We start from the raw sequence: 26346 nt of genomic DNA on the forward strand, positions 1-26346 counted from the left end.
CTATACCCCGACTTTATTTTTATTATTTTTTAGTTTTCTTCCTTGATATTGCTCTGTATTTTATGCTCAGTCAGATTCACAGACTGGGAAGGGGTGTTCCCCAGCAGGATGTGACATCATCTGAAGCCATACAGGAGAGAACTTTCTCCCTCACTCTGCTTCACACAGCCCAGAGCAGTTCAGTGTGAGATTAGCTATGATTGGCTAAGGCTGCACACACACCCTCAGCACTCCAGACTGCATTTCCTGATTTTGGACTTCTGTCAGGCCAGCAGGAGTCCAAAGTGTGTGCAGGAAATGTTCTATGGACAAGTAGGGAGACACCTACTGGCAGCTTTTTTTTTTTTTTTAAACACAATTAAAAGATAGAAAACGTAATTTTTTTTAAAAAACACAATACATTAGAAAGATTTTTTATTTACCATAAAGAGTACAATAGCAAAAATTTGTTTTAAAAGAGAGTGCCCATTTAAGGATCCCCATGCACTGGGTAAAAGTACAGTTATGTAAGTCCCATAGAGTTACACTGACACATTGCTTATAGGGATTATTTACTATTTGTCCAGAACAGTTTTCTCCAACCAGCATTGTTGAAACCTATAAGGCCATGTTTGCACCGTATAAAATGTGCAAAATGTCCGCACGGAAAACCAACACATTTGAAGAATCCAGCGGGCACTAAGACCGCTCCGAAATACGCCCTCTGATAGACAGCAATGCATTTCCGGGAGAAATCTTCAAATAGAATAGACAATAAAAGATCTGCCATATACTTTATTATTATGTATTTTATAGTGTTATATTAGCTTCCATGTCTCTATGCACATATCTGCGGAGAGAGGGCCTTGCCCATGAGCAGTCTCAATGTATAATATAGTATTTTGTTTAGGAATTGCTTATTATGTAATTCTTTAATATATAATCATGAACGCTCAACCAGACCACTCGTAGGATCAACATAACAGATAAAATATAACCCCTGTGGTTTCAGGTAACTTTTCCGGATGCCCTGTCCTGTGTGTGTACCTGAGGACAGCACTATCTCTGGCCATTATATAATTTGTATATCACTCTTATCATCAGTTTTTCACTTCGCGGGCTCCTGAGCTAGTGGAAAAAAAGGGATCTTGCTCTTATATGCATCTAAAGCACACCCTCAGAAGCAGCAGCATGGAGGACATTATAGAGCAGTGCTCGGCAGTGAATTGAGCTCTAGGTTAAAGGGTACCTCTAGTGTCTTTTAACCCCTTAACGACCAAGGACGTAAATGTACGTCCTGGTTTGGCAGTACTTCACGCACCAGGACGTACAGGAGCGGTGCTCGTGCCATACACGGCAGGTTCCGGCTGCTATCAGCAGCCAGGGACCCGCCGGTAATGGCTGCATCCGCGATCGCGCGGATGTCCACCATTAGCCCCTCAGATGCCGTGATCAGTATCGATCACAGCATCTGCGGTAATGTGCATGTTAAAATAGTGATCGAATCGCCCGCAGCGCTGCCACGGTGATCCGATCATCTGTAATGGCAGACGGAGGTCCCCTCACCAGCCTCCGTCCGTCTCCCGGCATCTCCTGCTCTGGTCTGAGATCGAGCAGACCAGAGCAGAAGATATCCGATAATACTGATCAGTACTATGCCATATGCATAGTATGCATAGTATTAGCAATCAAATGATTGCTATAGAAAATTCCCCTTCACCAATAAAAATGAACATTTTCTTTTATAAGCATATTTGGTATCACCGCGTGCGTAAATGTTTGAACTATCAAAATATAATGTTAATGATCCCGTACGTTGAACGGCGCAAAAAATGAGCCCTCATAACGCCCCATACACGGAAAAATAAAAAAGTTATAGGGGTCAGAAGATGACAATTTTAAACGTATACATTTTCCTGCATGTAGTTATGATTTTTTCCAGAAGTACGACAAAATCAAACCTATATAAGTAGGGTATCATTTTAATCGTATGGACCTACAGAATAAAGATAAGGTGTCATTTTGAACGAAAAATGTACTACGTAGAAACGGAAGCCCCAAAAAGTTACAAAACTGCGTTTTTTCTTCAATTTTGTCGCACGATGATTTTTTTTCCATTTCACCGTAGATTTTTGGGCAAAATGACAGACGTCATTACAAAGTAGAATTGGTGGCGCAAAAAATAAGCCATCATGTGGATTTTTAGGTGCAAAATTGAAAGAGATGATTTTTTAAAGGCAAGGAGCAAAAAACGAAAATGCAAAAACGGAAAAAACCCCGGTCCTTAACCTCTTAAGGACCCATGACGTATGCATACGTCATGGGTCCCGGTCCTGCAATATAACGCGGGGTCACACGGTGACACGGCGTCATAGTGAAGCCGGGACCCGCCTCTAATAGCGCACGGCACTGATCGCTGCGCCGCGCGCTATTAACCCTTTAGCCGCGCGCTCAAAGCTGAGCCGCGAGGCTAAAAACGAAAGTAAAAGTGCCCGGCTAGCTCAGGGAGCTGTTCGGGATCGCCGCGGTATAATCGCGGCATCCCGAACAGCTGTAGCACAGGAGGAGGTCTTCTTACCTTCTCCTGCGCTGTCCGATCGCCGAATGAATGCTTCAAGCCTGAGATCCAGGCTTGAGCATTCAATCGCCGAAAACACTGATTGATCCATTCCTATGGAGATGGATCAATCAGTGTAAAAGATCAGTAAATGCAATGTTATAGCCCCTTATGGGAGCTATAATGTTGCATAAGAAAAGTGTAAAAAAATCATTAACCCTTTCAATTATTCCTTCCCCTAATAAAAGTTTAAATCACCCCGCATTTCCAAAAATAAAAAAAACATTATGTAAATAATAATAAAAATAAACATATGTGGTATCGCCGCGTGCGGAAATGTCCGATTTATAAAAATATACCGCTTTTTAAACCGCTCGTTCAATGGCGTACGCGCAAAAAAATTCCAAAGTCCAAAATAGCGCATTTTTGATCACTTTTTATACCACAAAAAAGTTAATAAAAAGTGATCAAAAAGTCTGATCAGAACAAAAATGGTACCGCTAAAAACTTCAGATGACGGCGCAAAAAATGAGTCCTCAAAGCGCCCTGAACACAGAAAAATAAAAAAGTTATAGGGGTCAAAAGATGACCATTTTAAACGTATACATTTTCCTGCATGTATTCATGATTTTTTTCGTAAGTGATACAAATTCAAACCTATACAAGTAGGGTATCATTTTAACCGTATGGACCTACAGAATAAAGATAAGGTATCATTTTTGACAAAAAATGTACTGCGTAAAAATAGAAGCCCCCAAAACTTACAAAATAGTGTTTTTTCATCAATTTTGTCGCACATAGATTTTGTTTTCCCGTTTCACCGTAGATTTTTGGGTAAAATGACTAATGTCATTACAAAGTAGAATTAGTGACGCAAAAATTAAGCCATTATATATAATTTTAGGTGAAAATTTTTAAGAGTTATGATTTTTTAAAGTTAAGGAGGAAAAATTGAAAATGAAAAAACGGAAAAAGCCCGGGTCCTTAAGGGGTTAAGGGGTTAATGGGGTATTCCAGGCAAAAACTTTTTTTTTATATATCAACTGGCTCCGGAAAGTTAAACAGATTTGTAAATTACTTCTATTAAAAAATCTTAATCCTTCCAATAGTTTTTAGCTTCTGAAGTTTTCTGTCTAACTGCTCAATGATGATGTCACGTGAGTCATCAGAAAGCAGTTAGACAGAAAACAGCAACTCAACTTCAGAAGCTAATAACTATTGGAAGGATTAAGATTTTTTAATAGAAGTAATTTACAAATCTGTTTAACTTTCCGGAGCCAGTTGATATATATAAAAAAAAGTTTTTGCCTGGAATACCCCTTTAAGGTTAAAATGGGCTTGATCCTCAAGGGGTTAAACAAATGACTACTGGGAGAACGGCACCCCAGGCATGGCACCAGTTTTGAAATGCATGACAATTTGAAAGTTGACTATTGTGCACAGTACTACACAAAATTGACTAGGGAATTAGAGGTACACTTTAAAGGAGTACTCCGGCAAAAAATGTACTTATCCCCTATCCACAGGCTGCCGGACCCCCCACAATCACCAGAAGGAGACTCCGGCGCTCTCAGTGAGGAGCGTGTGTCGTCTACAGGTAGGCGGCATGTGCTCCATTAATTTCTATGGGAGCGCCGATGATGCCCGAGAGACGTACTCAGGTTTTTTTGGTGCTCCCATAGGAATGAATGGAGCAGCATGCGCTCCTCACTCAGCATCGGGTACCTGTGGATAGGGGATGAGTTATTTTTCGCCAGAGATCTTCTTTAAGTTATAACACTTGTGCCTCTGCAGCCTCTCCTCCTCCTTCTTCTCTTCTCTCAATAGAGTTCTATAGGCAGCATGTAATCTGACCCTCAGGTTGTTAATTTGTTTTGTCTTTTTATCGGTGGGTTGTATTTGATATTTTGGTGGCTGGGGTGTTGCAATGGTGAACGAAGGGTCTGGTGGTATTAACCTTTACTTGTCTTGATGCCAGGGTGCGGTTTGCTTAATAGTGATGTTCCTGCCGCCAACCGGCCCACAAACGGCAGATTTTATGAAGTAACCGGAAAACTTTAACTGATATGCAAGTCTTTACAATTATGCAGTCTTTCAGAGAGAACCGGGATGCAGGTTCCTCACTGGTTTTGCTGGGACTTGAAATAATGAGCTTTTTTATGAAGGCCACTGTGCTACTAATTATATGATTTTAGCTGGGAGTAGTTACACAGGATTCGATAGGTTGAACTTGATAACTCACGGTTTTAGTGGCTGCTGGTTCTTACAGGCTTTGGGCTAGATGAATTGAAGGAAGTTATGCTGATTGTGTTTGGCTGAAATCCAGGAGATGAGAGAGCTGAAGAGCAGGAACCAAGAGAGAGTTTACAGACTACAGCCCTTTATATAATACGGGGCTGGACTAAGCTCATTGGTCAGCAAACCTGTAAGTCCTGAACCCAGTGGGTTGACCCAGTAAGGTCCTTAAACAATTGTACATCACAACTGTACATCACATGACCCGGGAAAGGTCCTATACATTTATATTTCCTATACATTAACCAATATATCGAAACAATCTATATGAGGCGACCGGGGGTAAGCCCTGCAGGAGAGTCCTATGGAAATGGAGGGACTCTGGCTGAGGGGACTTTAGACAGGGACAGGACAAGGTCCTGTACCGGGACACCACAGTATATTTAACCCAAGAAAAAAAAAAAAGAATGCAAACCATAAAACTAGTAATGCTACAGCATTTTTAAGTTTCTTCCTTTCAAAAAGTTTTAAAACATTAAGGGGGAGATTTATCAAAACCTGTGCAGAGGCAAAGTTGCCCAGTTGCCCATAGCAACCAATCAGATCACTTCTTTCATTTTGCATAAGCCTTGTTAAGAAAGTAAGAAGAAAGCTGATTGGTTGCTATGGGCAACTGGGCAACTGGGCAACTTTGCCTCTGCACAGGTTTTGATAAATGAGATTTTCTTAGAACAAAAATAATAAAAAAAACAAACGAAGCAATAAAGAAACGGACTGAATTGTTTTCGTACAAAAGGCCAAACTTATTAGTTTATGATTTATGACAAATACCGCGGCAAAAAAAAAGAAAAATTACTTCATTTATTATTTGTACTAAAGTAATTATTTAATACGTTCAACTGGGAGGAAATTAACACGGCTTCAGAAATGTTCACACATTGTAATATATTCAGTATCTGTTTAGAATGAGATCATCCCAGAACAGTAAAACAATAGCAAGTTGTATGTTACAGGCAGGTGAAGGGACAATATGGCAGCACATGGAGTCCTTATGGCGCTTCACTACAAAGATAGCTAAAGATTTTTTGGTTGAAAACATAAGTTATGAGAATAAACTCCACAGGCCTATTATACAATTAAAGACATACAGTGGGTCCAGTAAGTAGGACTATGCTATATATGTGCTTGAACCCTATCCCTTGTCTACATGAAGGGTTTGTATCATGAAGACAACCTCTATCCTTATGGCTATGTTCACACATACTTTTTTGTGGCTTATTTTGAGGCGTAAAGTGTTTGTTTTACTCAAAAAAAAAACATAATTTTTCCTATTAAATTGCATTGAACTCAACAGTTAAAGTTCACATTTAGTTAAATTTTATGGCCATATCCACAGGATAGGGATAAGGGAGAGATTGTAAGGGGTCTGACTGCTGGGCCGCTGCTCAGCGTTTGGAACAAACTGTTGTTGCCGAACGCTGGAGCCGGCAGCGGGAGGTCGTGACGTCATAGCCCTGCCCCATCATGATGTCAAACCCTGCCCCCTCAATGCAAATCTATGGGAGGGGCTATGACGTCCCGAGCTTCCGGCACCAGCTCCAGTGTTCAGGAACAGTTTGTTCCAAACGCTGAGCAGCAGGAAAACTGTCAGCTTGTTCCCCCCCCCCCCCCCCCCCCCCGCACTAACCAGCGGTACTGACTGGTAGTGCGGAGGACGCTGATCAGTTTGATGCTTACTGTGCCCGGATCCGCCGCGCCGTTCACCCATGTGTCATAAGCCACATGGTCTCCAGGGGGGCGTGGCTATGCTGCAGTGATTGGGTTGATAGCAGAATAAAAGGGATTTACTATCGTAATGCTATCCACCCACCCACTACAGTATAGCCATGCCCCCTGTACACCATGTGACTTATGACATATTGTCTTTGGCCGCATGAAATGCTGGGAAAGGACAACAGTAAAATAAAAAGACTTAGTAACATAGTAACATAGTTCATAAGGTTGAAAAAAGACCAGAGTCCATCAAGTTCAACCTATAACCCTAATGAGTCCCTACTGAGTTGCCCTACCAGACTTCCTGGTTTGGTGCATGAAAACAGGGCAAAACGGCGCACGGAGGTAATAGAAGCAAATTACACTGTATTATAACTTGGCATCATGGATTCAAAAGATTTAAAAAAAATCCCAGAATACCCCTTTAAAACCCTTTAACGACGCAGGACGTATATTTACGTTCTGCGCCGGCTCCGGCGATATGAAGCGGTGCGACCCCGCATCACATCGCGTCGGTCCCGGCGCTCATCAACGGCCGGAACCCGCGGCTAATACCACACATTGCCGATCGCGGCGATGTGCGGTATTAACCCTTTAGAAGCGGTGGTCAAAGCTGACCACCGCTTCTAAAGCGAAAGTGAAAGTATCCCGGCTAGTCAGTCGGGCTGTTCGGGACCGTTGCGGTGAAATTGCGGCATCCCGAACAGCTTGCAGGACACCGGGAGGGCCCTTACCTGCCTCCTCGGTGTCCGATCGACGAATGACTGCTCCGTGCCTGAGATCCAGGCAGGAGCAGTCAAGGGCCGATAACACTGATCACAGGCGTGTTAATACACGCCAGTGATCAGCATGAGAGATCAGTGTGTGCAGTGTTATAGGTCCCTATGGGAGAGATCAGTGTGTGCAGTGTTATAGGTCCCTATGGGACCTATAACACTGCAAAAAAAAAGTAAAATAAAAGTGTTAATAAAGGTCATTTAACCCCTTCCCTAATAAAAGTTTGAATCACCCCCCTTTTCCCATAAAAAAAAGTTAAACAGTGTAAATAAAAATAAACATATGTGTATTGCCGCGTGCGTAAATGTGTGAACTATAAAAATATAGTGTTAATTAAACCGCACAGTCAATGGCGTACGCGCAAATAAATTCCAAAGTCCAAAAAAGCGTATTTGTCACTTTTTATACTATTAAAAAATGAATAAAAAGTGATCAAAAAGTCCGATCAAAACAAAAATCATACCGATAAAAACTTCAGATCACGGCGCAAAAAATGAGCCTTCATACCGCCCTGTACGTGGAAAAATAAAAAATTATAGGGGTCAGAAGATGACATTTTTAAACGTATAAATTTTCCTGCATGTAGTTATGATTTTTTCCAGAAGTGCGACAAAATTAAACATATATAAGTAGGGGATCATTTTAACCGTATGGACCTACAGAACAATGATAAGGTGTCATTTTTACCGAAATATGCACTGCGTAGAAACGGAAGCCCCCAAAAGTTACAAAATGGTGTTTTTTCTTCGATTTTGTCGCACAATGATTTTTTTCTCTCGTTTTGTCGTGAATTTTGGGGTAAAATGACTGATGTCACTGCAAAGTAGAATTGGTGATGCAAAAAATAAGCCATAATATGGATTTTTAGGTGGCAAATTGAAAGGGTTATGATTTTTAAAAGGTAAGGAGGAAAAAACGAAAGTGCAAAAACGGAAAATCCCTGAGTCCTTAAGGGGTTAAGAGACATTGGGGGAGATTCATCAAAACCTGTGCTGAGGAAAAGTTGACCAGTTGCCCATTAGTTTTGAGCGCGAATATTCAAAATGCTAATTTTTACCTCAGATATCGTCACTTTGCAATTTTGCGAACATTTAGAATATAGCGCTATATACTCGTAATGAGGAATTTTCATGTTTTGTTCTTCACAGTACACATCACAACAATGATGTGTACTGTGCAAAAAAAAAAATGATCATCCTTATCTTCTTTTAGCTTTATATAAGGTAGGTTAGTTCTAGTGTAGGGTATAGTGTTAGTTGAAAGATATTATCGTGCATGCGCACTATGCGAATTTCATAACGATTTTCGCATGGCAAAAAAAAGTGAACGAACATAGCAAATATGCAAATTTCCTGAACATGGGATGAATATTTGTCCATATATACGCAAAATATCTCGCATTAGAATATTGCCCCTGCTGCTTATCACTATTGCCCATAGCAACCAATAAGATTGCTTCTTTAATTTTTCAGAGGCCTTTTCAAAAATGAAAGAAGCAATCTGATTGGTTGCTATGGGCAATTGGTCGACTTTTCCTCTGCACAGGTTTTGATAAATCTCCCCTATTTATGATAATTGTTGTAAAATGTTAAGAGTTTCCCTTTAAACCCTTAACGACCAAGGACGTATATTTATGTCCTTGGCCGGCTCCCGTCATATAACGTAGGGTCACGCGGTGACCCCGGGTCATATCGGGTCGGTCCCGGCATGTATCTGAAGCCGGGACCTGGGGCTTATAGCACACGGGAGCGACCGTGGTGCCGCACGCTATTAACCCTTTAGACGCGGCGTTCAAAGTTGAACGCCGCGTCTAAAACGAAAGTAAAACCTTCCCGGCTGATCGGGACCACGGCAGTGAAAATGCTATAACACTGCAAAAAAAAAGTGTAAAAAAAAAGTTAATAAATGTGATTTAACCCTTTCCTTAATAAAAGTTCAAATCACCCCCCCCCCCTTATCCCAAAAAAACCACCATGTAAATAAAAATAAATATAAACATATGTGGTATCGCCGCGTGCGCAAATGTCCGAACTATAAAATGATATCATTAATTAAACCGCACGGTCAATGGCGTACGCGCAAAAAAATTCCAAAGTCCAAAATAACGTATTTTTGGTCGCTTTTTATATCATGAAAAAATTATTAAAAAGCGATCACAAAGTCCGATCAATACAAAAATGGTACCGATGAAAACTTCAGATCACGGCGCAAAAAATGAGCCCTCATACCGCCCCAGACGCAGAAAAAAAAAGTTATAGGGGTCAGAAGATGAAAAAACTTATACATTTCCGTGCATGAAGTTATGATTTTTTCCAGAAGTCCGACAAAATCAAACCTATATAAGTAGGGTATCATTTTAATCGTATGGACCTACAGAATAAATATCAGGTGTTATTTTTACTGAAAAATGTACTGCATAGAAACGGAAGTCCTCAAAATTTACAAAATGGCGTTTTTCTTCAATTTCTTCGCACAATGATTTTTTTTCCGTTTCACCATAGATTTTTGGGTAAAATGACTGATGTCATTACAAAGTAGAATTGGTGGCGCAAAAAATAAGCAATCATATGGATTTTTAGGTGCAAAATTGAAAGGGTTGTGATTTTTAAAAGGTAAGGAGGAAAAAACGAAAGTGCAAAAACAGAAAAACCCTGCGTCCTTAAGGGGTTAAGCAGAACCGATAATCCAGAGAAGAAACTTGTTTCTGTAACTTGTTCCTATGAAGAAAAGTTTCTCAGGAACCAATACAGATTGTTCTTATGGGGTTTTTGGCCCTTAGAGACTGTTGTCACTTTAATCCTAGTGCACGTTCAGAAAGACATCGACCCTGGAGAGCAGAAACTTTTTGCTTAGTATGTACAGTGGCTTAATTATATACATCCTGCCTGGGGCGAAATACGCGGAAAATAGGAAATATCAACAAATTATTTTCATTGCAGCCGCCCGGCTCCGGTGTGTGTATTTTCTTTATCTCCCTCCTATATCATCCTCAATTAGATTCATAGAAGAAGCAGGATACTACAGCGCAGTACTGAAAATGTCACCGTATTAAAAATAACATTGTAGCGCTGAACCCTAACCCTATCAGAGCGAATTAGTGCGGAATCTTGTATATTCTAGGGGGCATTTTAGGCAGATTTGTCAGATTTATAGCTACATACATAAAAAAAAAAAAAAAAAACTATATATATATATATATATATATATATATATATATATATATATATCTTCTACTAATCAGGTATATCAAGACCACCGCTACACACTGATATCACATATACCAGTGGTCTCAAACTGTGGCCCTCCAGATGTTGCAAAACTTCAACTCCCATCATGCCCAAAAAGCCGTGAACTAAGCAACAAAGTCATCATTAGCCAATCACAGAGCTGCTTTTGCAGTTAAAGGGGTATTCCGGCTTTATACATCTTATTCCCTTTCCAAAGTATGATGGCAGGTGTCCCGCTGCGCCACGTCACATCACGCCACGCCCCCTCCATTCATGTCTATGGGAGGGGGCGTGACTGCCGTCACATAGACATGAATGGAGGGGGAGTGGCATGACGTCACTAGGGGGCGTGACCATGACGTCACATCCCTGTCTCGAAGGCAGCGCCAAGCAGAATGCCAAGGGCTGCATCGAGATCGCGGGGGTCCCCAGCGGCGGGACCCCTGCGATCATACATCTTATCCCCTATCCTTTGGAAAGGGGATAGGATGTATAAAGCCGGAATATCCCTTTAATTAAAGGGTTATCCAGGATTAGAAAAACTGCTAATTTCTTCCAAAAATAGTGCCACCCTTGTCTTCAGGTTGTGTGCGGTGTTACAACTCGACTTCATTCACTTTAAAAGGGTTACTCCAGTGGAAAACTTTTTTCTTTTTTTTAATCATCTGGTGTCAGAAAGTTAAACGGATTAGTAATTTACTTCTATTAAAAAATCTTAATCCTTCCAGTACTTATTAGCTGCTGAATGCTACAAAGGAAATTCTTTTATTTTTGGAACACAGAGCTCTCTGCTGACAACATGACCACAGAGCTCTCTGCTGACATCTCTGTCCATTTTAGGAACTGTCCAGAGCAGCATATGTTTTCTATGGGGATTTTCTCCTACTCTGGATAGTTCTTAAAATGGACAGAGATGTCAGCAGAGAGCACTGTGGTCATGATGTCAGCAGAGAGCTCTGTGTTCCAAAAAGAAAAGAATTTCCTCTGTAGTACAGTGATCCCTCAACATACGATGGTAATTCGTTCCAAATGAACGATCGTTAGTTGAGGGACCCGTGCAATGTAAAGTATAGGACAGTGGTCTCCAACCTGCGGACCTCCAGATGTTGCAAAACTACAACTCCCAGCATGCCCGGACAGCCAACGGCTGTTATACAGTACTCACCTGTCCCCGCCGCTCACTGCTGCCCTGGATGTCGCCCTCCATCGCTGTCGCCGCGTCCCCGGACCGTCTCTGCTGCGTTTCTTCATCGTGATGGACGATGGAGAGCGCCGGCGATGCAGGGGATCCCAAAGAGGGTGGTCCAGAGTGACACCCACCGGACCACACCGGGCACCTTAAACAGCTATCCGGCAGCAGCTGAAGCAGTCTGCGCTGCCGGATAGCCGTTTATGCGATAGCCCCGACATAAAAAAGCATTGTATATTGATGCTGCCTTCAACATGCTATGGCCTCTGAGAGGCCATCGTATGTTGAAATGATCGTATGTCGGGGCCATCGTAGGTCGGGGGGTCACTGTATTCAGCAGCTAATAAGTACTGGAAGGATTAAGATTTTTTTAATAGAAGTAATTTACAAATCTGTTTAACTTTCTGGCACCAGTTGATTTAAAAAAAAAAAAAAAAAGTTTTCTAACAAAGTATCCCTTTAATGCAACTAAGCTGCAATGCTACATAAAACTTGCTATTTTGGGGTAATAAAAAATAGTTTTTTCTAGTTCTGGATACCCCTTTTAAATAGTTTATTAAAGGGCTTGTATGTAGTTTTTTGTTGATGTTTGTGAACCTATCGGCACCTGTCTCACTGAGCTGCAGTACCAGACACAACCTGTGGAGAGGTGTGGCGCTGTTTCTGGAAGCCATGTTTTTCTGACTACTTCATAAGGCTGTTCCAGGTGGTTTGGGGAGGTACAGTTGCATGAAACCTTATTTTCGCAATGATAAGAATTGTGTAATGTACAGTGACCCCTCGACCTACGATGGCCCCAACATACAATAATTTCAACATGCGATGGCCTCTCAGAGGCGGCGACGGAGCGCGCGGATGCCGGGGAAGCAGAGGCCTTGCCGGAGCATCGGCGACACCTCGAGGACGCGGCAACAGCGATGGACGGCGACATCCCGGGCAGTGGTGACGAGCGGTGACGGTCCGGAGCGGCGGGGACAGGTGAGTACAACTTCCTTTAACAGTGGTCTTCAACCTGCGGACCTCCAGATGTTGCAAAACTACAACACCCAGCATGCCCGGACAGCCGTTGGCTGTCCGGGCATGCTGGGTGTTGTAGTTTTGCAACATCTGGAGGTCCGCAGGTTGAAGACCACTGTCCTATACTTTACATTGCACGGATCCCTCAACATGCGATGGTTTCAACAAACGATGGTCCGTTTGGAAGGGATCACCATCGTATGTTGAGGGACCACTGTAATGTTTAATATTCAATCAGTTTACGAGTCTAGATAAGAGACGGTGAGATAAGAGACTCTAATTGTCAGCTACGAGGCAGCTAATACTCCGGCTGGAACAAATTGTGCTTAAGCGTGCGGCTGGTGGCTGCGGCTGGAGATTGATGTTTTTTTCTGATCTTCACATGTCTTTTCATTATTTAAATCAATAAGGATGCGTTTCGGCTTTGAGGCATTGCTCTAATTAGAACCTCCCCGGGGTCTTGTTTACAAGGAAAATAGAAATCACGTGGCCCTTCTGGGTCCGGGCCACTAAGAAGACACGCTGACTATCACCGGCCAATAACTTCCATCCTGGCAGCTGCTTCTACACCGACTCTAGACCGTCAGTATTTACGACTACTTGAATACATTAACGCTCTGGATTTTGAGTGCAGGATTTCGAGAGGTTTACAGCAAATCACTCTATCAGGGATCTAAATATTGTACAAAGCTGACAATGTAAGGCTCGCCGGCTGGGACTTATGATTCCGCAGCTGCCGATCAGAATTAAAGGGGTACTCCAGCGGAAAACAATTTTTTTTTTTTTATAATGAACTGGTGCCAAAAAGTTAAACAGATTTGTAAATTACTTCTATTTAAAAAATTAAATCCTTCCAGTACTTATCAGCTGCTGTATACTACAGAGGAAGTTCTTTTCTTTCTGAATTTCTTTTCTGTCTGACCACAGTGCTCTCTACTGACACCTAAGACCATGTCAGGAACTGTCCAGAGCAGGAGCAAATCCCCATAGCAAACCTCTGCTGCTCTGGACTGTTCTTGACATGGACAGAGGTGTCAGCAGAAACTGTGATCAGGCAGAAAAGAAATTCAAAAAGAAAAGAACTTCCTCTGTAGTATACAGCAGCTGATAAGTACTGGAAGGTTTAAGATATTTAATAAGTAATTTACAAATCTGTTTCACTTTTTGGCACCAGTTCACTAAAGTAAAAATTGTTTACAACCGGAGTACCCCTTTAACGGGGTACTCCGAAGCTAGACATCTTATCCCCAATCCAAAGGCCCCCAGCAATCTCACGCAGCACGGTAGTGGATGTGACATCACGGCCACGCCCTTCGTGACATCACGCCACCTCCATTCGTGTTCATGGGAAGGGGCATGTCGGCCGACACGCCCCCTCCCGTAGACATGAATGGAGGGGGCGTGGAGTGACATCATAAAGGTGTGGCCATGATGTCACGATCACAGCATCCGGATCCGAGCGTTCTGAACAAAATGTTGGATGCATCGGAGTACCCCTTTAAATGTGTACAGAGAAATTGCATTTTTGAGGACAATTGTTCTAATTTCTTTTCAGATATTTTTATACTTTTATATTTTCATTTATTTTTATAGTTTTTTTTCCAGTTTTCTATAAATATAGCATAGTTACTGTATAAATCATAAGTTCTGCAACTTTATAATATGCCTAGGTGGAGACGTGTTACGCCAGGCTTAGGTATCATGCACACTCCCCATCACTAATCCTACAGTGCCTTTTGTTTCATTCCAGCACAGCTGCATCCATGAATTTCATTACTGTAACTGGGTCATGTGATGCCAGTTTCCCCCACAGAAAATCACAGTGTTTTATTTGTGAACTTCCTGTGAACTACAGGATGAAAACATCATCAGCTACCATACTTTCTGCTATTTCTCAGACCCCTCCTCTCCCAGCTCTTTCTGTATACTGCAGCTGCTATCTCTAAGGAATCAGGACATATAGCAGTTATTCACCTCCCCTTCCAGCTCTATTTGTATACTGCTGCTGCTATCTCTATGGGATCAGGATGTATAGTAGTTATATCCTTGGGGACGGAGGGCGTACCTATATGCCCTCAGCCCACTCCCTGTCTATAACGCATACCGGGACCCGTGGCTAATAGCGTGCGGCATTGATCACAGTGCCGCACTCTATTAACCCTTTAGACGCGGCGTTCAAAGTTGAACGCCGTGTCTAAAGTGAAAGTAAAGCAGTGACGGTTAGCTCAGGGTGCTGTTCGAGATCGCCCCGGTGAAATCGTGGCATCCCGAACTGCTGTAAAGACAGCAGGAGGGTCCCTATCTTCCTCCATGCTGTCCGATCGCCGAATGACTGCTCAGTGCCTGAGATCCAGGCATGAGCAGTCAAGCGGCAGAATCATTGATCAGTGGTTTTCTATGAGAAACCAGTGATCAATGTAAAAGATCAGTGTGTGCAGTGTTATAGTCTCATATGGGAGCTATAACATTGCAAACAAAAAGTTAAAGCCAGCCAGCATCCAAAGCACAAGCTTAGCATGCACCACCGTCTCTACAATGTATGTTTGTTACAGTGTGTCACCCCAGTAGTAAGGAGATTATATGTGGAGGAGGTTTGTTACAGTGTGTCACCCCAGTAGTAAGGAAATTACATGAGGAGGAGGTTTGTTACAGCGTGTCACCCCAGTAGTAAGGAGATTATATGTGGAGGAGGTTTGTTACAGTGTGTCACCCCAGTAGTAAGGTGATTACATGAGGAGGAGGTTTGTTACAGTGTGTCACCCCAGTAGTAAGGAAATTACATGAGGAGGAGGTTTGTTACAGTTGTCACCTCAGTGGTAAGGAGATTACATGAGGAGGTTTGTTACAATGTGTCACCCCAGTAGTAAGGATATTACATGGGGAGGGGATTTGTTACAGTGTGTCACCCCAGTAGTAAAGGCAGGCATATCAAAGGGTGAAACCAATGGGTGGGGTCAAGGGGTGGCAAAACTGTATACTGCTGCTGCTATCTCTATGGGATCAGGATATATAGAATTTATACACATCCCCTCCAGCTCTATTTAGATACTGCTGCTGCTATATCTATAAGATCAGGATAAATAGCAGTTATATACCTCCAATTCTAGATCTATCTGTATACTACTGCTGCTACCTCTATAGGATCTGGGTATATAGTAGTTAAACTCTTCCCTTCCAGCTGTAGCTGTATACTACAGCTGCTGTTTGGCATTTTATAATTCCCCATTAATCCCTTGAAAATCTGGCCACTGTTTTTTGCTGCAAAAAACAAAAAAAAAGATGAAAAAAGAAGAAAAAAAAAAAGAAAAAATGTCGTGCAGAAGTATTGGCGTTTTTTTGCAAACACCTGGAGGGCCAGTTGTAGTTTTGCTACACCTGGAGGGCCACAGTCTGGAGACCACTGCTCTATAACACACTGTCAGCAAGCTTCACTGCATTTTCAGCGTGGCCGGTTCCCTTTAAAGCCTGAACTGTAATTGCAACTAGCAATGATGTTTCCTGCCGAATCATCACATTTCCTTCTTTTTTAAATTTTTTTACCTGACTTAAAGGGGATCTCCGGTGGCGAAATTATTATTATTTTTTTTAATAAACTGGTGCCAAAAAGTTAAACAGATTTGTAAATAACTTCTATTTAAAAATCTTAATCCTTCCAGTACTTATCAGCTGCTGTATACTCTAGAGGAAGTTGAGTAGTTATTTTCTGTCTGACAACAGTGCTCTCTGCTGACACCTCTGTCTGCAGGAACAAATCCCCATAGCAAACCTTTGCTACTCTGGACAGTTCCTGACACAGACCGAGGTGTCAGCAGAGAGCAGTGTGGTCAGATAAAAAAGAAGCTGCCATGTACACTCCACACCACTCTGACTAGGGCGGAATCCTCCCCCCCCCCCCCCCCCCCCATCAAGAATATTTGGAGATAATTAGAACGGTGGCGGTGGAAATGAATGTCACAGTATGAGAAATTTCCCTGAATATGGGGAGAAAACAAGGAGAATTGGGCAAACCGCTTTATTACCCTTGCAGTGGGTCTTAGCTCGGTAGGGATCACAGCCTTCAGTGATATATTGGGTAATTCGGATTTCGCTAGTATGTCTCGGGCTAATTAAATGCGCGGCTCTTTATTCAGGAATGTCACAATTGATTTGTTTTCTGCTAGAACTGACTTTATTTCAATCTTCGGAAAAAGGGTTTTTATGAGCCCCAGATAAGCTATTGCGGAACATTCATCTCCCAGGGCTCCGGGGGGCAGCGTGAGGATAGCCCAATATCTAACATTCAATCCACACTTATTTTTAGGCATTTTATGTTTCTGTTCTGGGAGGTATATCCGGAGGTTATACAAAATCACAACTGTCTCTATTATCATGTCGCAAAAAATAAAATAAATAAAAAGCCAAAATGTAACACTAAAAACTGACAAGATGTAATAGGAAATGACATTGTCAATTTCCATCCCGGGTGATCCCCCCAGGGGTCATGTAAAATTCTACTGCGCCATTCTTGTTTAAATGAAACGCCAAGTAAAGTTTACATTTACGGCCGTAATAAGGCTGTGATGATAGGGTCAGATCAAAAAGGGTTCATTATGCAAAAAACTAAAAACAAACAAAAAACAAACTAAGTAAAATTTGGCTCATCAGCCCGTTGCATATTAGTAGTTGCAGTTTAGAAATAAACTGTTTAAGTTTACGCTTTTGTTTTTCCTATTTGGCATTTTTATGGGGGCTTTATATCATCCTCTAGATTTCCCCTGTGCTTTATGAGGAATATTAGAAAGTTGTGTTTGATAAAACGAAACGGGCAGACTGTTTATTATTTGCTGTCAAATCCGATGTTCTGCCGTTTTAAAATGATTAAAATGGCAATACATAGCGCTCGTTCATTTTTATAATATCGCATGAAACAAAGGAAGCGGATTCTCACTTGTCTTGTTTTTTTCTTTTCTTTTTATACTGGAAATCTCAGTGCGGCTTCGGTTAAGTTTTATAGCGAGAAATCCCAGTGTCATCGCTGCTGATGGATAGAGCGGTAGGAGTTAAGCCATAACTCAGTCAACAATTGGCCGACTTAGCTGCTGGTCTCTGTATTTGACTGTGACGCATTTATACTGTACATTCCCCTTTAAAACCGATAAATATTACTGAAGTGACAACCAAGACAGCACCAGTACTTCCATAGCAGTTGTCACCTAGTGTAGGATATAATTTCTATGCATATTAGCTGGTCTGGGTTATGGAAAACTAGATCAGGGGTGTAGAGCTCTGCCTGGGGATTGGGGTCCTGCAGGTCCAGAAGGACACAAAAAATTAGCGAGCGATAATGAGGTTGTTGCAGGCAGGAGCGGGCAGTCACAGAACATACAGCAGGTCCTGTAAACCTCTGAAATGCCACAGGGGGCTGATGAAATTGCACAAGGGGGTAATTAAATGGCACAAAGTGGTGATGAAATGGCATGGGAGGTACTATGTCAAAAAGCTGTGTCAAAATGTTTGCAGGAGTGGGTGGGATTGGACACATGTTACGGGAGTGGACAAGAGTGAAGCATAAACCTTGCAGGAGCGGGCGGCAATGGTCAGAAATCCAGCAGGAGCAGGTGGGAGTGGGATTATAAAAAACAGTCCCACGCAGGACTCCACAGGGGTGTAGCCAGAGAAAAGGCTTTTTTTGCATATTTTTTCCCAGGGAGCATAGCTGGTAACTCTTCGGTAGTTACGTAAATAGCAAACTGTTAAAGTCAATGGGAGTTACACAAACTGTAACTATTGGCTGAAATTAGAAGATGCGAATATACCTTCAAAATGTCAGAAAAAGAGAAATATTAAAAGTATTGATCAGTTGATGTCTGAGCGCTCTTTTTAGAGATGTTGGTGGCCTGAACTCAGAGCCAGGAGGACATTTCATAAGTCGTCTCCGATGATAGTAACACTTTAACCGGGTACAAAGGGTGAGATTTATCCATGAGTTGTCTTGTATGTCATTTTTGATGCGTTGACGCACGTAATTTATCATATGCTCCAAAAATCTTTGAAACACCTGTGGGGTCTAATTGCTCACTATACCCCTTATTACATTCCTTGAGGGGTGTAGTTTACAAAATGGGGTCCCCTGTGGGTGTTTTTTTTGGGGGGGTTTATCTCAGAACCGCTGCAACTATCAGCCACCCCTGTGCAAATCACCAATTTAGGTCTCAAATGTACATGGTGCGCCCTCACTCCTGAACCATGCTGTGCACCCGCAGATTGCTTTGCGTCCACATATGGGGTATTTCCGTACTCCGGAGAAATTGTTTCATAAATTTGTGGGGGGGGGGGGGCTTTTGCTCCTTTTATCCCGTATGAAAAAAGAAAATTTGGGGGTTACATGAGCATGTTAGTGTGTATTAAATTACAATCTCAAAATTTGTAACGCAATTTCTCCCAAGTTCAGAAATACCCCATATTTGGACATAAAGTCCCCTGGGGGTGTACAACATGGGTTAGGAGTGAAACCATGTACCTTTGAGGCCTAAATTGGTGATTTGCAGAGGTTTTTTTTTTCACCTATAGTTGTAGGTAGTTGCAGCAATTCCAAAGTGACCTCACTTTGGAAACTTCACCCCTCAAGGAATGTAATAAGAGGTGCAGTGAGCATTTACACCTTATTGGAACAGTGAGCTGTGCATATGAAAAATAGCATTTTTCATTTTTAAGGACCACTGATATAAAAATCTTTTAGACATCTGTGGCGGTGGCTGGAAAAAATGGAGGGCGTACAGGTATGCCCTTCATCCTTAAAGGGGTACTCCGCTGCTCAGCATTTGGAACAAACTGTTCCGAACACTGGAGCCGGCGCCCATAGACTTGCATTGAGGGGGCGGGATGTGACATAATGAGGGGCGGGGCTACAACGTCACAAGCTCCTGGCGCCGGCTCCAGCGTTCAGAACAGTTTGTTCCAAACGCTGGGCAGCGGAGTACCCCTTTAAGTCCCAGGACACAAGGATGTACCTGTATGCCCTTTGTCCTTTTGTGGTTAAATGGGTATTTCAGGAATTATTTTTATTTAACTACTAGCTGAGTACCCGGCGTTGCCCGGTTTTTCCTTCCTAATCCTTGTTGGGGAGGAAAATAAACAAAGGAGAAACTTTTGACTTCATATCCCGTCCTCATGTATTGTTGTCATATCCCGACCTCCTATCCCGACCTCCTATCCCGACCTCCTATCTTGTCCGCCTATCCCGTCCGCCTATCCCATCCGCCTATCCCGTCCTCCTATCTCGACCTCCTATCCCGTCCTCCTATCCCGACCTCCTATCCCGACCGCCTATCCCATCCGCCTATCCCGTCCTCCTTTCCCGTCCTCAAATCTCGACCTCCTATCCCGTCCTCATATCTCGACCTCCTATCCCGTCCTCCTATCCTGACCTCCTATCTTGACCTCCTTTCCCGACCTCCTATCCCGACCTCCTATCCCGACATCCTATTCCGGTCCTTCTATCCCGTTCCTCATATCCCGTCCTCCTATCCCGTCCACCTATCCCGACCTCCTATCCCGGTCTCCTATCCCGGTCCTCCTATCCCGGTCCTCCTATCGCGTCCTCTTATCCCGAATATGTGTACCAGTTATTGAAATATTTCCAGCCGTACAGAAGTTATGTGGGAACATACATTTCCCATTGATTTGCATGGGACTTTAAACAAAAACCCCGACCCTCACAAATGTGGGTAGTTAAGGGTTAAATTAACTATCATATATTTTAAGTGGATATATAAGTAACATGTGACCAAGTATTATCGAAATATCTAAAGCCGTTTGGAAGTTATGCAGTAAAATATATATTTCACATTGACTTGTATGGGACTTTAAACATAAACCCCGCCCCTGGCAAATGGGGGTGAGTAAGGGTTAAATCACATATCCTATGTTTGTTGTTGACATATAAGTAACATGTGTGCCAAGTTTCATGTTAATATCTTTAGCCGTTTGGACGTGATGCTGGAACATACACACATACCTACACACACATACCTACACACATACATACACATACACACATACATACATACATATATACACACATACATACATACACACATACATACATATATACACACATACATACATACACACACAGTTTAGTGTAAAGTTGGTGTAGTTCATATTATATGTGTCTTTACCTATGTTTCATGGTGGTCTCATAATTCTAATGTGATCTTTGCCCCAATGTTTATTTTGAAAAGCATACAGAATGACTGTTGTCTCAGGTTTTCCCAGGTTGCAGTGTGGCCCGACATATTACATCACTTGTCTGTGTTTCAGTGGGTGGAGCGACTGCAGGGTGGGAAGGAGGTAATTTGCTACAGTGCTACATTTAATTGTGCCAGGTGTGTTTCAATGGGTGGTGTGGCTGATGTGTGGGAAAAAAGTAACCTCACACTAACAAACAAGGGGTCCTGGGACTTGTAGTTGGAAGGAGGGAACTCCAACAGGAAATAGCGATTTCACAAAATAAAAGCAGCAGTGTTATGGGGGACTCAGGACACGGCCATTTAGCCCCCAAGATAAGCACGGATCCTTCCTAAGCATGTCCATTACTGTCTGGCAGGTACGTACTAGATTCATCTTATGTTGGAGAACCCCTTTAATATATCTTATTTGTATAGACAAAAATGTGTAAGTACTTTGGAGGATATAAACACTTACTGACAGGAGTCCCAGCAGGAGGAAACCTTGTGATCAGCTGATTTCCATAATACCCTTCATACAACTAGAGATTGTCCGAAATGAGGAACGTTTTTATTTCTCCCTTCATAGTTATCTTCAGTGGTTACTTTTATGACACCCCCACAAGCTGATTTGACAAGGGGGGGGTTTTGCTCAGTACTCTCCCTGATACAGTGTACTGTGCATCCCCCACAGTCACCAGTTTATGTAACCCTCTATTCTACAATGCTGGCTTGCTAGAAAACATCGCTGATCTCAGCAACAATGCGGCGAGTATTTCCCAGGTATCCCTAATGGCCGCTATCTTCTTTATTATGAATATTTTTTTTTTCTTCTCTCTCTGTTCTCGAGAGAGTGGGGGAATACTGTTATTCTTTCTCGGTAGTAATTGAAAGCGTTCCCTGTTCACCTCGCCTCCCTTCCTTTTACTGAGGTCACGAGATGACTGATAGACTCGTATGACAGTAAGGACAGGTCTTTGGCAAAATGGATCTCGTGGGAACTTTTAGCAATCAGCTTTGTGGGAAGAGAGAGAGTCCCTCAAAGACTGTAATGAGCTAAGAGAGATTTTTTACTCGACCCCAGCACTGGGTGATATAACAATTAGAAGAAAGGAAGAAGTAGCTGTTCACTTCTGTCACACGTTTTACTTTAGATATTATAATATAACATGCCGTATGTTCTCCAAGCTGTGGCTCCACAGATGTTGCAAAACTATAACTCTCAGCAACGTATGAGTCTAATCAGTTCACCTGGGTGAGCTCCAGCAGTCTAATTAGATGACCAGGTGCAGTGATGAGACTCCACACCCCCTCTCTGCAAAGCCAGAGAATTCATGAAAAATGCAGGCAACATTAGGAAATCATATCAGTGAAGGAATTGTAATAAGTATGGCTGCGAACCCATGCTTGCCGCATCAGCTAAAACGAGCACAAGGCGTACACATGAACCTCTACATTGTTCTCTAATAGCAGTCTATGCCGCACTGTATAAGACACTGTATATGGAAAAAAATCCCACAGTGATTATTTAAAGGGGAATCCTGTGGAAATCAAATGTTTTCAGAACAACTGGTTCTAGAAAGTTATACATATTTGTAAATTACTTCTATTTAAAAATCTTAACCCTTCCAGTACTTATCAGCTGCTGTATGCTCCACAAGAAGTTTACCCCCCCCCCCCCCCCACGAATGAATTATCAGCCACAGTGCTCTGTCCCCACATCGGGGAACTAATCACATGTTACCCGCAAGCGCTGCTCTGCTTCTCCTCCTGTGAGCGCTGCACATCCTCCCCACGTCGGGAAATTAATAATTTGTGAGCCGCGGCGCAGGACTTTTGTTCTGGTCAGAGAACGGAAGCTGTCACCTCCCCCTGCAAGCGCTGAAAGCCAGTGAGCCGCGGGCGCTCACGGCTCACGAATCATTAATTTCCCGACATGGGCAGAGCAGCGCCCGCGGGTAACATATGATTAGTTCCCCAATGTGGGGACAACGCACTGCAGCTGATAATTCTTTTTGTAAAGAAAATACACACCGGTATTCGTTATCAACCGGTATACCAACCAGCACTAACTAAGCATGCTGGAATTACCTTATGGATTGAAAATAAATATCGATCCTCTTCCATGACAATATACCTCGATGTGCATACTGGATTACAATGATGTCCTCTGTCCATTACAACAGCTGAGCTGGGCATATTGCATTATCACAAATTTTACAGGTTATATATTCTGAAATATATTCCACATTTTGAGCTAGGAAGGATTATTCCCTTAAAATGAGAAAAATTGTCTTCTACTTCATGGTGGTTTTTGCCTTCCTCTGGATCAACACTACAGAATAATAGGCTAAACTGGATGAACCTATGTCTACTGGATGGACCATATACTACTTTGATGGGTCATAGTTACTGAGAAGGCCACAATGCCCCTTGTGAACCCCCCCCTTAGCTATTTAAAGGACCATGGCTGGCTCTTGCAATAGGCAAAATAGGCCGCTGCCTAGAGCACCCCCTTGATGAGGGCACCACCCTTGGCCCAATGCTGCGCTGTCTCCTCTATCTGGCTATCAGGAGCGCAGCACTGTCACATCACATACACGGTAATTATTACTATGTATGTGATGGCGTTGCGCTCCTGATAGAGAAGACAGCGCAGCACCACTGCTGCATGCTCCTACACTATTTTGCAGGGTTCTCGTCCTGCAGGCGGGCTGACTAAATGCTTAAAGCGTACCCATCAGATCCAACAAAAAAACATTTTTTTAATATATCACTCAGTACCTAATCCTGACCATGTACATCTAATTTTTATGTTTCTAGCACCTTTATTTATTTATTTTATTACATTTTTAATTTAATTCACTAGCCTGAATTCCTCTCAAAGGGAGGGGGTGTGGCCTCACTGTGCAGGTCTCCGCCCCCTCCCTCAGTATGCTGTCTGCTCACATCTCCCCTAGCATTATCAAAACTACAACTCCCAGCTTGTCCTCACTGACAGTAGCGGGACACAAGCTGACAGTGGGAGGATTTTTCCTCCAGCTCTGAGCCCTGCACTCACAGCTGCCAATCAAGGAAGTGTGTCCATGACAAAGGTGATAACGCATGGACACAGCAGGACTAGTATGTGTCCAAGCAGGCAGGGGGGAAGGGGGTGGGGGGCAGTTGTTTGACTGGCTTCTTCAGTATGAAATACTGAAAATGTTCTAATGAAAGCAATTGCAAAGCCTATTGGTTATACATGCTTTACAACATATCAAAAGTTTTGGTATCTGACAGTGCCCATTTAAGGTGAAGGACCTTTGATGATGTGCTTCAACATGCAGGATAAGGGTGCGTTCACACAGCCGTTTGCCCCCATTCCGGTTATTAAGTATGAAAAATCGGCCACCTACAGACTCCTGCAGCCAGGACTACTCCTACTCCCATCATGGAACAGACTTGTTTCCATGGTGGGAGTAGTAGTTCCTGGCTGCAGGAGTCTGCCGGCGGCTGGGGAGGCTACATTAGTGCTTGTACTACTACCCCCATCATGGAACAGACTCTGTTCCATGATGGGGGTAGTAGTAAAGGGGCTGAGGGATTGATCGCACTGGGTCTCACTTCTGAGACCCGATCCGATCAGAAGTTATTAAGCAGGGGAGCGGGTGGCATGGTCCGCAACCCTGCAATGTACACAATGTACTTTACTTTCATTTTTAAATTCCACGCGGGGAGCTCTGAATGGCCGGTACTGAGGAGCCAATCAGGGCTCCCTGCAGGGATTTTAAAATGGACAATGTATATTAAAAGCGCTGTGGGTAGGGTTGCCACCTTTCCCTCAGAAAAATACCGGTCATGGGTGTGGCTATGTGGGGGTGGAGCTACAAAAGGGGAGGGGCCAGATTGCACAGGGGCTGAGGGATCAGGGGTTTAAGAAATGGCATGGGGGATGGGAGGGGGGTTTAAGAAATGGCATAGGGGATTGGAGGGATACAATATATATGCGGGGGGGGGATTTTCCTATATCGCACAAAAAAATTTACATTTAGAGAATACCTACCAAAACCCTATTTATGCCAGCAGCGGCGGTAGTGGTGGTGCGCGACAGCAACGCTGGCTCTCTGTGATGACCAGTGACGTCCCCCTGCGCAACGTCAGATAAACAGGCTAATCAGACAGTATCACACATGACAGATTTAGATGCACAGGCTCAGCAGACAGTATCACACATGACAGGATTAGATACACAGGCTCAGCAGACAGTATCGCACATGACAGGATTAGATACACAGGCTCAGCAGACAGTATCACACATGACAGGATTAGATACACAGGCTCAGCAGACAGTATCACACATGACAGGATTAGATACACAGGCTCAGCAGACAGTATCACACATGACAGGATTAGATACACAGGCTCAGCAGACAGTATCACACATGACAGGATTAGATACACAGGCTCATATCCCACATGACAGATTTGGATATACAGGCTCAGCTCACAGTATCACACATGACAGGATTAGATACACAGGCTCAGCAGACAGTATCGCACATGACAGGATTAGATACAGAGCGCAGCAGATAGTTTCACACATTAAATCAGTGTTTCCCAACCAGGGTGCCTCCAGCTATTGCAAAACTACAACTCCCAGCATGCCCGGACAGCCAAAGGCTGTCTGGGCATGCTGGGAGTAATAGTTTTGCAACAGCTGGAGGCACCCTGGTTGGGAAACACTGCATTAAATACACAATTTTGCAGAGAGGTCTCACCAGTCTCTTGTCTTCACTTTCTCCTTTCCCCGGGCGGCTCCAGGTTAAGGAATGTCCGGGGTGGAGGAGGAATGGGGGGGTGGGCAATAATTTATCCCATGGGGCCACATGAGAAACTAAAAATATTGTGGAGGGCCGGGTAGTTGTCCCCCAGATTAGGCAGCATAGTTGTCCCCCAGATCAGGAGCATACTTGTCCCCCAGATTAGGAGCATAGTTGTCCCCCAGATTAGGCAGCATAGTTGTCCCCCAGATTAGGCAGCATAGTTGTCCCCCAGAGTAGGCAGCATAGTTGTCCCCCAGATTAGGAGCATAGTTGTCCCCCAGATTAGGAGCATAGTTGTCCCCCAGATTAGGCAGCATAGATGTCCCCCAGATTAGGAGTATAGTTGTCCCCCAGATTAGGCAGCATAGTTGTCCCCCAGAGTAGGCAGCATAGTTGTCCCCCAGATTAGGAGCATAGTTGTCCCCCAGATTAGGAGCACAGTTGTCCCCCAGATTAGGAGCACAGTTGTCCCCCAGATTAGGAGCATAGTTGTCCCCCAGATTAGGAGCATAGTTGTCCCCCAGATTAGGAGCATAGTTGTCCCCCAGATTAGGAGCATAGTTGTCCCCTAGATTAGGAGCAT

At 43.2% G+C, this 26346-nt stretch overlaps 1 long non-coding RNA gene across 1 annotated transcript; it reads right to left on the bottom strand.

Annotated features, from left to right (window-relative positions):
- Window positions 1-428: 428 nt before the first annotated feature.
- LOC130273029 (uncharacterized) lies at window positions 429-25752 on the bottom strand. Its single transcript, XR_008843844.1, has 3 exons — window positions 25719-25752; window positions 25004-25087; window positions 429-735 (listed from the first exon to the last, which is right to left on the bottom strand). It is a non-coding gene; the product is annotated as an uncharacterized LOC130273029 (long non-coding RNA).
- Between the last annotated feature and the right edge of the window lie 594 nt (window positions 25753-26346).

Source organism: Hyla sarda, chromosome 5 (genome assembly GCF_029499605.1).
Source record: "Hyla sarda isolate aHylSar1 chromosome 5, aHylSar1.hap1, whole genome shotgun sequence".
Taxonomy (NCBI): Eukaryota; Metazoa; Chordata; class Amphibia; order Anura; family Hylidae; genus Hyla; species Hyla sarda.